This window comes from Microtus oregoni, unplaced genomic scaffold, assembly GCF_018167655.1.
Source record: "Microtus oregoni isolate MIOR12 unplaced genomic scaffold, Mior012 000079F_000, whole genome shotgun sequence".
NCBI lineage: Eukaryota > Metazoa > Chordata > Mammalia > Rodentia > Cricetidae > Microtus > Microtus oregoni.
The window spans coordinates 1-10,298 of NW_024544152.1; positions in this window are offsets into that span (position 1 = coordinate 1).

The following is a 10,298-nucleotide window of genomic DNA, read 5'->3' on the forward strand; positions in this document are numbered from 1 at the left end:
GCTTGAAGGGAGCTAGTATCTCTGTATCTCTCTCTCTCAGGAACCAAGTTGTGCTACCTGCTCTGACCCAAGAGGAGCCATGTTGTGGCCTGGAAGCATCTTTTATTCCTATGGTTTCTTAAAAGTTCCTGTCTACTTTGTATAGATGGGTGCATTGTGCCTGGATATTTTTTTTCTTGTGTATAAATGCGTGTGGCCATGCAATGTTTGTTTCTGACTAGTCTGTGGTGCCTGGATTTGTATCTTCCATGTGTCAGGAATTGCTATTAAGGTTACCTGCCTATGCTCAGAATTTGTCCCTGGGCCTTTCTAGTATTAAATCTGATGCAATGACAGAGGTTGTTTTATGCTGTTCTATCTTATTAAAAACAGCTGAGTAATTGGGTACAGTTAAAACTCTGTAACAAAAGTTAACTTCAGACTGGTAACTGCAAATTTAAACTGCTCTAGAAAACAACATGTGCACAGTCACCATTAAGTAAAACCAAGTGGGACGCAACCATTTGACTAAGGATGGAAAAGAGGGGGTCATATTACTTTACTACCTATCTCAAATAAAGTCCCACATAGACTGGCCCCACCAAGAAGACATAAGGTGTTCAATATATTTTAGATTAGCATGCATTTTTGTATGATCATTCACATCCTGGTCGAAACAAGGTTTATGAAAGATAGGATATAAAACAATGCTTGTATACTGAGGTAAAATGTTTACAATGTGAAAATGTGGTTTGCCTTCTACAGATTATGGTTATGCTCTATGTCTTAGAATCACATATAAACACCAGAGACTGAGTTATTCTTATTTTATGATACAGTAAGGTGATGACCAAAACTGTTTAACAAAGAGTTTCTCCTTATCTAAGGTCTGTTAAGGTTAACAAAGACCAATATAAAAATATACTCTTAACCTTCTTGCATTTTGTAAAACTGGTAAGCTGTAGCTAATTTGGTAAAGTAAGTCATACAGAAAATTGTTATATTCTATAACAGTGCACTAGACATACAAGTTAACCATCAGTTACCTCATAAAGGATCAACTTCTTTAATATGTTCAGATTTAGCTTAATTTAGATATACCAAACAGAAAATGATTCCCTGATCATCAAACACTTCATGGATCTGAGAATATGGCATTTTAATTAAAAAAAAGCTTCTCATAATAGAGATATGCCAGCTCTTAGCAGCACCCCTGTATCTCCTCCAAGGAAGCTGCAGATGACTGCAGAATACCTTATGCTGTAGCTTGCTTGAAATGCAGCAAAGCCAGCCAGGGTGTGGAGAACTGTTTTGCACCTTAACTGCTGTCAAGACTTGTCCAGACTGGGTACAAGCAGGACACTCGGTAACTGATTGTCCCACTTTGCCTAGACAAAGTAGGCTGGTCCCCCGATAAGTTTCTATTCTCAAGAAAATTCTGTCCATTCTAGGTTTGGCAGCAGAAGACTGATACTGCTTTGACAGCCATGGAGAGACCTGGGGTAGCTGGGAAGCTGTCACATTTTTGCTTACACAGGTAAAATTTATCCATCTCGGTTTGAGGGCTGTGGTGCTGACAGATTTGACAGTTTAAAAGTGTTCCTTATAACCCTTGGTTATACCTTATAATCACCTTGGTAGCTCATTAGTTCATTATTTAAGTTTACTGTAAAAAATACATACAGGTTTGCTTCTTTCATCAGTTTCATAACAGGATAAACAGTTTCAGAAGTAACTTTAGAGGTTCAGAGTTTTAGCATTGATAAATGGAATTTTGATATACCGACAAAGCACTGACTACAAAGAGTTTGAGGAGTCTTAAATTTCTCTGGATTTTACTGGCCCCAGGTTTTAAGAACTGGTTAGTATTAGAGAGGGTATGGAAGCCTTCAGGAATGTTCAGTTCCCTCTTCTCTTCTTTCACTCACTAAACCTCTTTTGTTCAGTAAATATCCACTGGCTGTCATCTAAGTATAGACCAAAAGATATATTTCATTAGGCTAAAACCAGGCCCTAGGAAAAATGTTTTATCCCAAATACATAGTCTCTGCTATGACACCATGGTATAAATATGTCCTGGTTGTCTTCCTGATACTTCCAGGTTTCTGGAGAAAGAATTCTGCTACTGTATCAAGAAATCTGACTTGGTGGAAACTAATATCTGTCTCTAGAGACCCCATTTGACACCACTCATTTTGAGCATATCTTACAGGTCCACTCCTCCTGCTAGACTTGTATCTAGGTCAACCCACAGGAAGCCCTCAAGATATGCCAGCCCCTACACAAGCTCCAAGGACACCAGCCCATATACCAACTGGGTGAGTACTGGAAGGTTGACTTCACCCATATGCCTACTCATAAAATGGCTCCATTATCTCTTAACTCTTATTGACATCTTTACAGGATGGATGAACTCCCCACCTCCAGCAGAAAACAGCAGATATGATGGCTCAGGTGCTCCTGAAGTTATCATCCCCTGATTTGACATGTCATTCCCCTAAGCTTCTGGAATATCAATGCTGGTACCACCTCTCCAGACTCAAGGGCATATCGGCTCTTTCATCTGGCTCACTCACCTTTGCCTCCTCTAAACAGCCAAGGTGGCTTTCCATTTCATCCTTTCTGGCAGTCATCACTCTTCCCATGGCTAGCCTTCTTCATAGGGCCATTGTTAATAATCTATTTTTTTCTCCTAGATACCTACCTGCTTTCTCAGCCCCCTCAAGTAGCAGATTCCTGAGGTCTCCAAACACTTCTTCATCCATACCTCCTGCCATGCATCAGTTCACCTACCCCCATGCCATTTCTTGCCTACAGGAAGTAGCCATACTTGAAGTACCACCTATATACCCAAAAATTCTGGGATGTTTAGGTGGAAGTTCTGCTTCAGCCCCACCTTTTTTCTCTCTCTCCAGATGTCACCCGTGAGAAAGTCCACCAACTGTCTGCTCTTCTCCCTGAGATGCTAAATACCATGCCTACAGAGCTTTTAAGAACCAGCCCAAAGACCCACCACGTGATATCTCTCCTTCCTCTCCCAGGAGTCACCTGGACATTGATTTGTTCTGTTTCAAATCTGGATTTATTAATTCAGCTGACTGTGGCTTATTGCATTGGTGAATATAACCTACAACCTGAGATTTTCAAAGATAAGAGTAACAAGAAGTAAGACATAAAAAGCCAGCAGGCAGATGAGCAGGGAATGAAGGGCAGGGGTGGAGATGCAGACAAACAGTGAGAAGGGGGGAGAGCAGGAGTGCTTTGTTCTAAACCCTGGAGGAGTGAGCTTAATCAAGTGTATGGTGTGCACAGTCCCCAATTTGGATAAATTCATCAAGAGATACCCTAATGTTGTCAGTAGTACAAACTTGTACCATGGGTACCAATTGATAAGCCTTTAGCTGGAGACCGAATACTACAGGTCTGCATCTGGTTCTATAAACCTATAGTGGAGGGTTTGGAGCATTTGCCTTTGTTCATAATATCTTCCACATAAGGAATTCCAAGGAGCAGCGATCAACCCTGCTCCAAACAGGCCTGAGTTGCCTAGCACTGCAGTGGCTTGGCAATCAATCTGGGGTTGAAAGAGGTCACAGACTTCTTATAGGCATTTTGGTTTGGGAAGGGGTAGCTTACAAAGCCAGGAGTCAGTAGAGTACGGTAGAGGGTGGTGTAGGAGGGAGAGCAGTTTCCCATGCATTTGTGGTAAATACTCAATTCTACCTGGGGCTGTCATGCTTGGGTTAAGCATTTTTGAAAGTCCCAGTTGTGGCTTTCTTCTGCAATGCTGCGTAGAAATCAAGCTGAATTAGTAAAGCCAGGTTTAATAAGAAGAGCAAAGTAACTCTCTTGTGACTCCTGGGGGAGGAAGGAGAGGAATAAAATGGCTGGACTATGGGCCAGGTCTTAAATACCCTGTAGGTGTGATATTGAACATCTCACAGGGAGGAGTTTCTTTTTGGCAGACATTTTTAGGGGCAGGGTCTGGAGAGAGAGAGGTAGGGCAAAACTGACTGAAACTTCCAACTCGATACCACCATTGGTAAATCCTATGAAAATCTCTGGAGTGAAATTGTGGGATCTCAGCATCAGCAGGCTAGGAGAGATCTACTCAGTCTTTCAAAACACATATCTCCTAATGATTATCAGTCCTACAGATGAGTATAGAACAAGGACTGTTCTGTACTGTAGCCTATCCCTTGGAAAACAGTGGGAAGGAACTAATATCTCAGAATGTATGTAGCCAAACCCAGCATATACAACATTGGAGACTAAGGTTGAACTAGTGTGCTGTTCACTCCTGTCTTCCTAGTGAAGATTAGAAGAAGCTGGAGTCTGTCTCTCAGACTTCACATAATTTTAACTCTGTATGGTAAAGAAAGGAGGAGAAAGAGTAAACTAATGTGTTAGTCTGTACATTGAGGTAGCTTGGGTGAAAGTAGTGTCTATCTTTTAGGATCCAAACTGTCTTATCTTGATATGCCATATGGAGGAGTTCTGAAAGGAACTAATAACTTGTTTCCGGGTACATTTACCCCTCACTCTGTCATAGAGAAGATGTTTATAGAGTGCTAGTGTCTGGCCCCTAGAATTCATCTTGTGCTACCCTCAATTTCTAACTATGGATAAGGTTATAAGTTAATTAGTATACTATCTACATCCTCTGTCCTGCATTGAAAGTTTAGATGCATCTAGTGTCTGTCTTAGAATTGGTGTTATCCTAATCTTGATCTGTCCTACAAATGATGAAAGAATTTAACTGTTGTACTCTCAATTTCATTCTTTCCTACAGAGGTGAATAGGGGTGGTAATGTCTATCTCTCAGAAGCCATGTAATACCAACTTCATCAGTTCTGTTGAGGAGGATAAGTGTGAATTACTATGCTCTGCAACTTAGGCAGTGCTATGGAAGAGGGCTTGGAAGCAACTAGTGTCTGTCTATCTCTCAACATATATGTTGTCCAAAACTTGATTTGTTTTAAGGGTAACTTTAGGGGTAAATAAAGTACTCTCTATCTGTCTGTCCTGAAGAAGCTTAGAGAGACCAAGAGGCTGTGTCTCAGAATCCATATTGTGTCAACCTTGTTCTATCCTATAGAGGAGATTAGAAGTGATATTAGGTTCTCTCCACTTATCTCTGTCCTTCTCAGGTGACTCAGAGGGACTTAGTTTCTCACATAGTTGTCTTAACTTTTTGATCTGCCCTGCAGTTAAAGTCATGAATAAACTAGATTCAGTCCTCATATGTCTGTCCTTCTGAAGAGTCTCAGAGTGACTAGTGTCTGCTTCTCGGGATCTATTTTGTGGCAAATTCCTGTGCTTGGAAGGAGATTTAGAATGATCTAGGATGCTTATTGCCTCAGGTTGTGCTATTGAGAATGCTTGATGGGAGCTAGCATCTATCTCTGAAAATCCAGGCTATAATCACATTGATCTTTTACCCACAGAAAGGATAGGAGTGAGAGATAACATCACCTACTCTTCAACTTAGCATGTGTGAGAATGCTGAGATCTCGTTTCTGTCTTTCATTTTTCAAATATTTCAAACTACAACTTCTAGTAGAAGAGGCTCAGAGTGAACTAATGTGCTCACCACCTCAGCCTATACTATGGCAGAGGCTTAGTGGACCCTCAAGTCTGTCTCTCAGAATTCATGCCATGCTAACATGGATATGCCCTTGGGTTAACTTTAGGAGTGACCCTATGTATTCTACTGCACAGTCTATCCTACATTAGAGATTACAGGGAGCTGGTATCTGTTTCTCAGAATCCATGTTGTCCTGACTTTGATCCATCCTACTGAAGAAGATAGAAATTAATGATTGTTCTTTCTACCTCAGTCTGTTGCATGGAGGAGGCTTAGAAAAAGCTAGTGTTTATCTCTTAGAATTTATTTTGTCCTTTCTTTTTCTTTCCTAAAGATGAGGTTAGGATTGAAATAATTTGCTCTACACTTTATGCTGTCCTACAGGAGAGGATAGAAGGCAGCTCTCAGATATTTCTGGGAATCCTCATCATTCTAACTTGATCATTTCAGGAGAAGTGGGTAGGAGTCAGGTACAGTGGACTCCACCTCAGTACAATAAATAGAAGGGGCTTAGAAAAAGCTAGTTACCATCGCTCCAAATCTTTATCTATGCAACTTGACTTACTCTAAGAAAGAATTTAAGAGAGAAATTGTCTGCTTCCCAGCCCAGTTCCATCTACTGAGGAGGCTTGGAGAAAGCTAATGTCTGTCTTTCAGAATCCAAGTTATCTTAACCTTAATCGTCTCTATGGATAAGAATGTGACTAACTTAGTGTGATCAATAAATACTTTAGTATATCCTGTCAAAGAAGATAGGGTAGAGTTACTGTTTGTCTTTTTGAATCCATGCTGTCCTATCTATCCTTATCTGTCCAACATTGGAAGTTATGAGTGCAGTAGTAAGCCTGCTGCCTCATTCTGTTCTACATACAAGGTTTGGTAGGAGCTTGTGTCTATCTCTCAGAATCCATTTTGTGTTCATTTAATCTGAAATATGAAGGAGGAAAACAGTAACCTAATGTTGCCTTCCACAACAGTCTGTTCAGAGGAGTCTTGCACAGAGCTAGTGTTAGTCTCTGAGAATCAATGGCATCCTAACTTGCTCCATATTGCAGAGGAGGATAGGAGTGAACTGGAATGCTCTCAAACTCAGTCTGTTCACAGAAGGATTGGTGGTGGGACTCAGTGTCTGTCACTCAGAATTCAGTTTTTTTTTTTCCAGACAAAATCTAACACAAGAGGTTAGGAATGAACTACTGTGCTCTCCATGTAAGTATGTGTTACTGAACAGCCTTTTAGTGAGCTGTTAACTGTCTCTCCCTAATGCCCTGTTCTAGAAAATTAGAAAGATTATGGTGGTAGCATAGTATTCTTTCTATCTCAATCTGTCACAAAGAGAAATGAAAGGGGGTAGGTTGTGTGGGTTTCAGATTTCATGTCACCCTTGCTATGATCTATACTTTCCAGATAAGGAGTAAGCTAATATGTTCTCCGTTGAGTATCTATCCTACTAATTACTCTTGCAGTTATTTTCTCTGTCAGAATACCTGTGTTCAAAACTTTCATCTCTCCTATAAGGATATGGGTTAACCAGTGTTCAGTCTGCCTGGCTCTTCCATACTGAGGAATCTTCAATGGAGTGAATTAGTGTATACTTTACCTCATTCTGTTCCATAAAAAAATGACTTGGAAAAAGTTAGTTTGCTTCTCAAAATATATTGTGTTCTAAACTGGATTGTTTCGTGGCTAAAGATTTGAGTAATATAGACTACCCTACATCTAAATCCGTCCTATGGAGGAGGATTGGGAGGAGCTAGTGTCTCTCTCTCAATCCTTATCATCTAAATGTTGATCTGTCTCACAGGAGAGGTCAGAAATTAACTAGCATGTTCTCATATCAGTCTGTCCAACAGAGAAATCTTGGAACAAGCTTGTATTTATTCTAGAATCCATCTGTTTCAATCCTTCATTTGTTTTATGAAGCAAGTTAGGAATGAGATAGCTTAATCTATACCTAAGTCTGTCCTATGGAGGGGTTCTGGGGGAGATTTTTGTCTTTCAGAATCCATGCTGTCTGATCCTTGGTGTGTTCTTTTGACAAGCTTAGAAATGAACTGGTTAGAGAAGCTAAATAAGAAGGTGAACCCAAAGAAAAACATATAGGCATCCTCCTGAATATTAACCTTCATCAGGCGATGAAAGGAGACAGAGACCCACATCGGAGCACCGGACTGAAATATCAAGGTCCAAATCAGGAGCAGAAGGAGAGAGAGCACGAACAAGGAACTCAGGACCAAGAGGGGTCCACCCACACACTGAGACAATGGGGATGTTCTATCGGGAACTCACCAAGGCCAGCTGGCCTGGGTCTGAAAAAGCATGGGATAAAACCGGACTTGCTGAACATAGTGGACAATGAGGACTACTGAGAACTCAAGGACAATGGCAATGGGTTTTTGATCCTACTGCACGTACTGGCTTTGGGGGAGCCTATGCAGTCCTAGACCTGGATGGAGGTGGGTGGTCCTTGGACTTCCCACAGGTCTGGGAATCCTGATTGCTCTTTGGGCTGATGAGGGTGGGGGACTGGATCAGGGGAGGGGGAGGGAAATGGGAGGCGGTGGCGGGGAGGAGGCAGAAATCTTTAATAAAAAAATAAATTTAAATAAAAAGAAAAAAAAAAGAAATGAACTGGTGTGCTCTCTACCATAGCCTGTTCTACAGAGTGTGCTTGTTTGAAGCTAGTGTCTCTCTCTCAAAGTCCATGTCATCCTGGCTGAGGAGAACAAAAGTGAAGAACTCTCAAATTTAGTCTGTCTTACAAAAGAGTATTGGAGGGAGCTAGAATCTATTTCTCCTAACTTACTTCATAAAACAAATCAAAGTTTGAAAGAGATGGATTCTAAAATAAACCCAAGCTTTCTGCTAGCTGTCTGCTTGGACAGACTTAGTCAGAGAGGAAGTGAGTTTGTTTCTGACTTCTCCTGTAGGCCAGAAATTTAGATGACAAGAATTTAGAGATAGGCACTAGCTCCTCCCAGTCCTCCTATATAGGACAGATAGGGGTGTAGAGCATGGTACATCACTCCTATCCTTACCCACGAGAGAGACAAATGCAACTTAAAAAATATATTCTGTGAGACAATGTAGCTTTCTCCAAGCTGTTTTTAGTGAGACAATATGTGGCAAATTGTACACTAGTTAACTCCTAACCTCTTTATTAAGACAGGGCATGCTTAGAATAGCATGGTTTCTGTGAGGTGGACTGAACATTACATCCCTCATAGCCTTTTTTGTAGGACAGATTAAAATTAGGATAACAGGGTTATTAGCTGTGAGAAATTACCTCCAAGAGTACTCAGACTTTAGTGGAGAAAATATTAGCTTTCTTCTAATCTCTTGCTAAGGATAGATCACAGTAAAAATTACATGAAATCTAAGACAGACAGTATATACCTCCTATAATTTCTCTATTTTACAGATGGAAGTAGAAAGCAAACCAAGTTTACTCCTATAATCTTTCCAGAATGGGGAAACAGAAAAGCAGCTCACTGAAAGGCTGTTCCATAAGATATATTTAAGTGGAGAGCAGAGTAGTTCAATCCTCACCTCTTATAATAGATAATTTCAGGAATAAGTGAATTATGAGACAGATACTAGTTAATGCCAAGCCTTATGTGTAGGGCAGAATGAGGTGAAAAGCATACTATTTCACTACTAACTTTCAATGTTGGAAAGGTCAAGGTAAGAATGGCATAGATTCAAAGAGAGAAAAACAGTATCTCTACCCTGTCTTACTGCACAGGATATATCAAAGTATTTATTGATCATACTAAGTTACTCACTTGATAGGGGATATTAAAGTTAGAACAATGTAGATTCTGAAAGACAAACAGTAGCTCCCTCCAAGTCTCCTCAATAGACTGGACTTGGTAGTAAATACACAATTTCTCTCTTAAACTCTTCAATAAGGTAAATCAAGTTGCAGTGATACTGATTCTAAGAGATGGTAACTAGGTTCCTCCAAGCCTATTCTACTGGACTAAGTGACATGGGGAGGATTCTGCCTCACTTTTAACATCCTTTCCTGGACGGACCATGTTGGAATGATGAGGATTCTCAGAGAATAATTCCACTGTAGAATGGACTTAACTGTAGAGCAAATGATTTCATTCTTAACCTCACCTTTATGGAAAAAAGATAAGGACAAAATGGATTTTAAAAGACAAATACTAGCTACCTCAAAGTCACTGCCATACAATAGACTGAGGGAGAGTTCACACTCATTAATTTCTATCCTTCTCAGAAGGAAGGATCAAGGTGGGGGGGAACATGGATGCTGAGAAAAAATACTAGTTCACTGTAGATTCTGCTGTAGGATAGACTAAGTTGTAGATACATTAGTTCAATGCTAAATTTAATTAAAGGACATATCAAAGTTATGACAACATGGATTCTGAGAGATAAGACTTCAGTGTACCCTAAGCCTCTTCCATAGTATACACTAAATTGGTGAGCACACTAGTTCACTTGCCTTCTGTACTGAAAAACATAGTTTGAAGATTAGAAGTTGGGAGGCAGAAACTGTACTACTCAATCATTTTTGAAAGACTAGACTGACAAATAGTTGATGTTATCTATCACTCCTACCTTTTTCTGAAAGAAACAGATCAATGTGATCATAACTTGGATTTTCAGAAATAGACATGAACTCCCATCAAAGTTTCTCCATAGCACAACCTAAGATAATGAGAATATTAGGTGATTCTTAACCTCCCAGCATAGGTCAAGC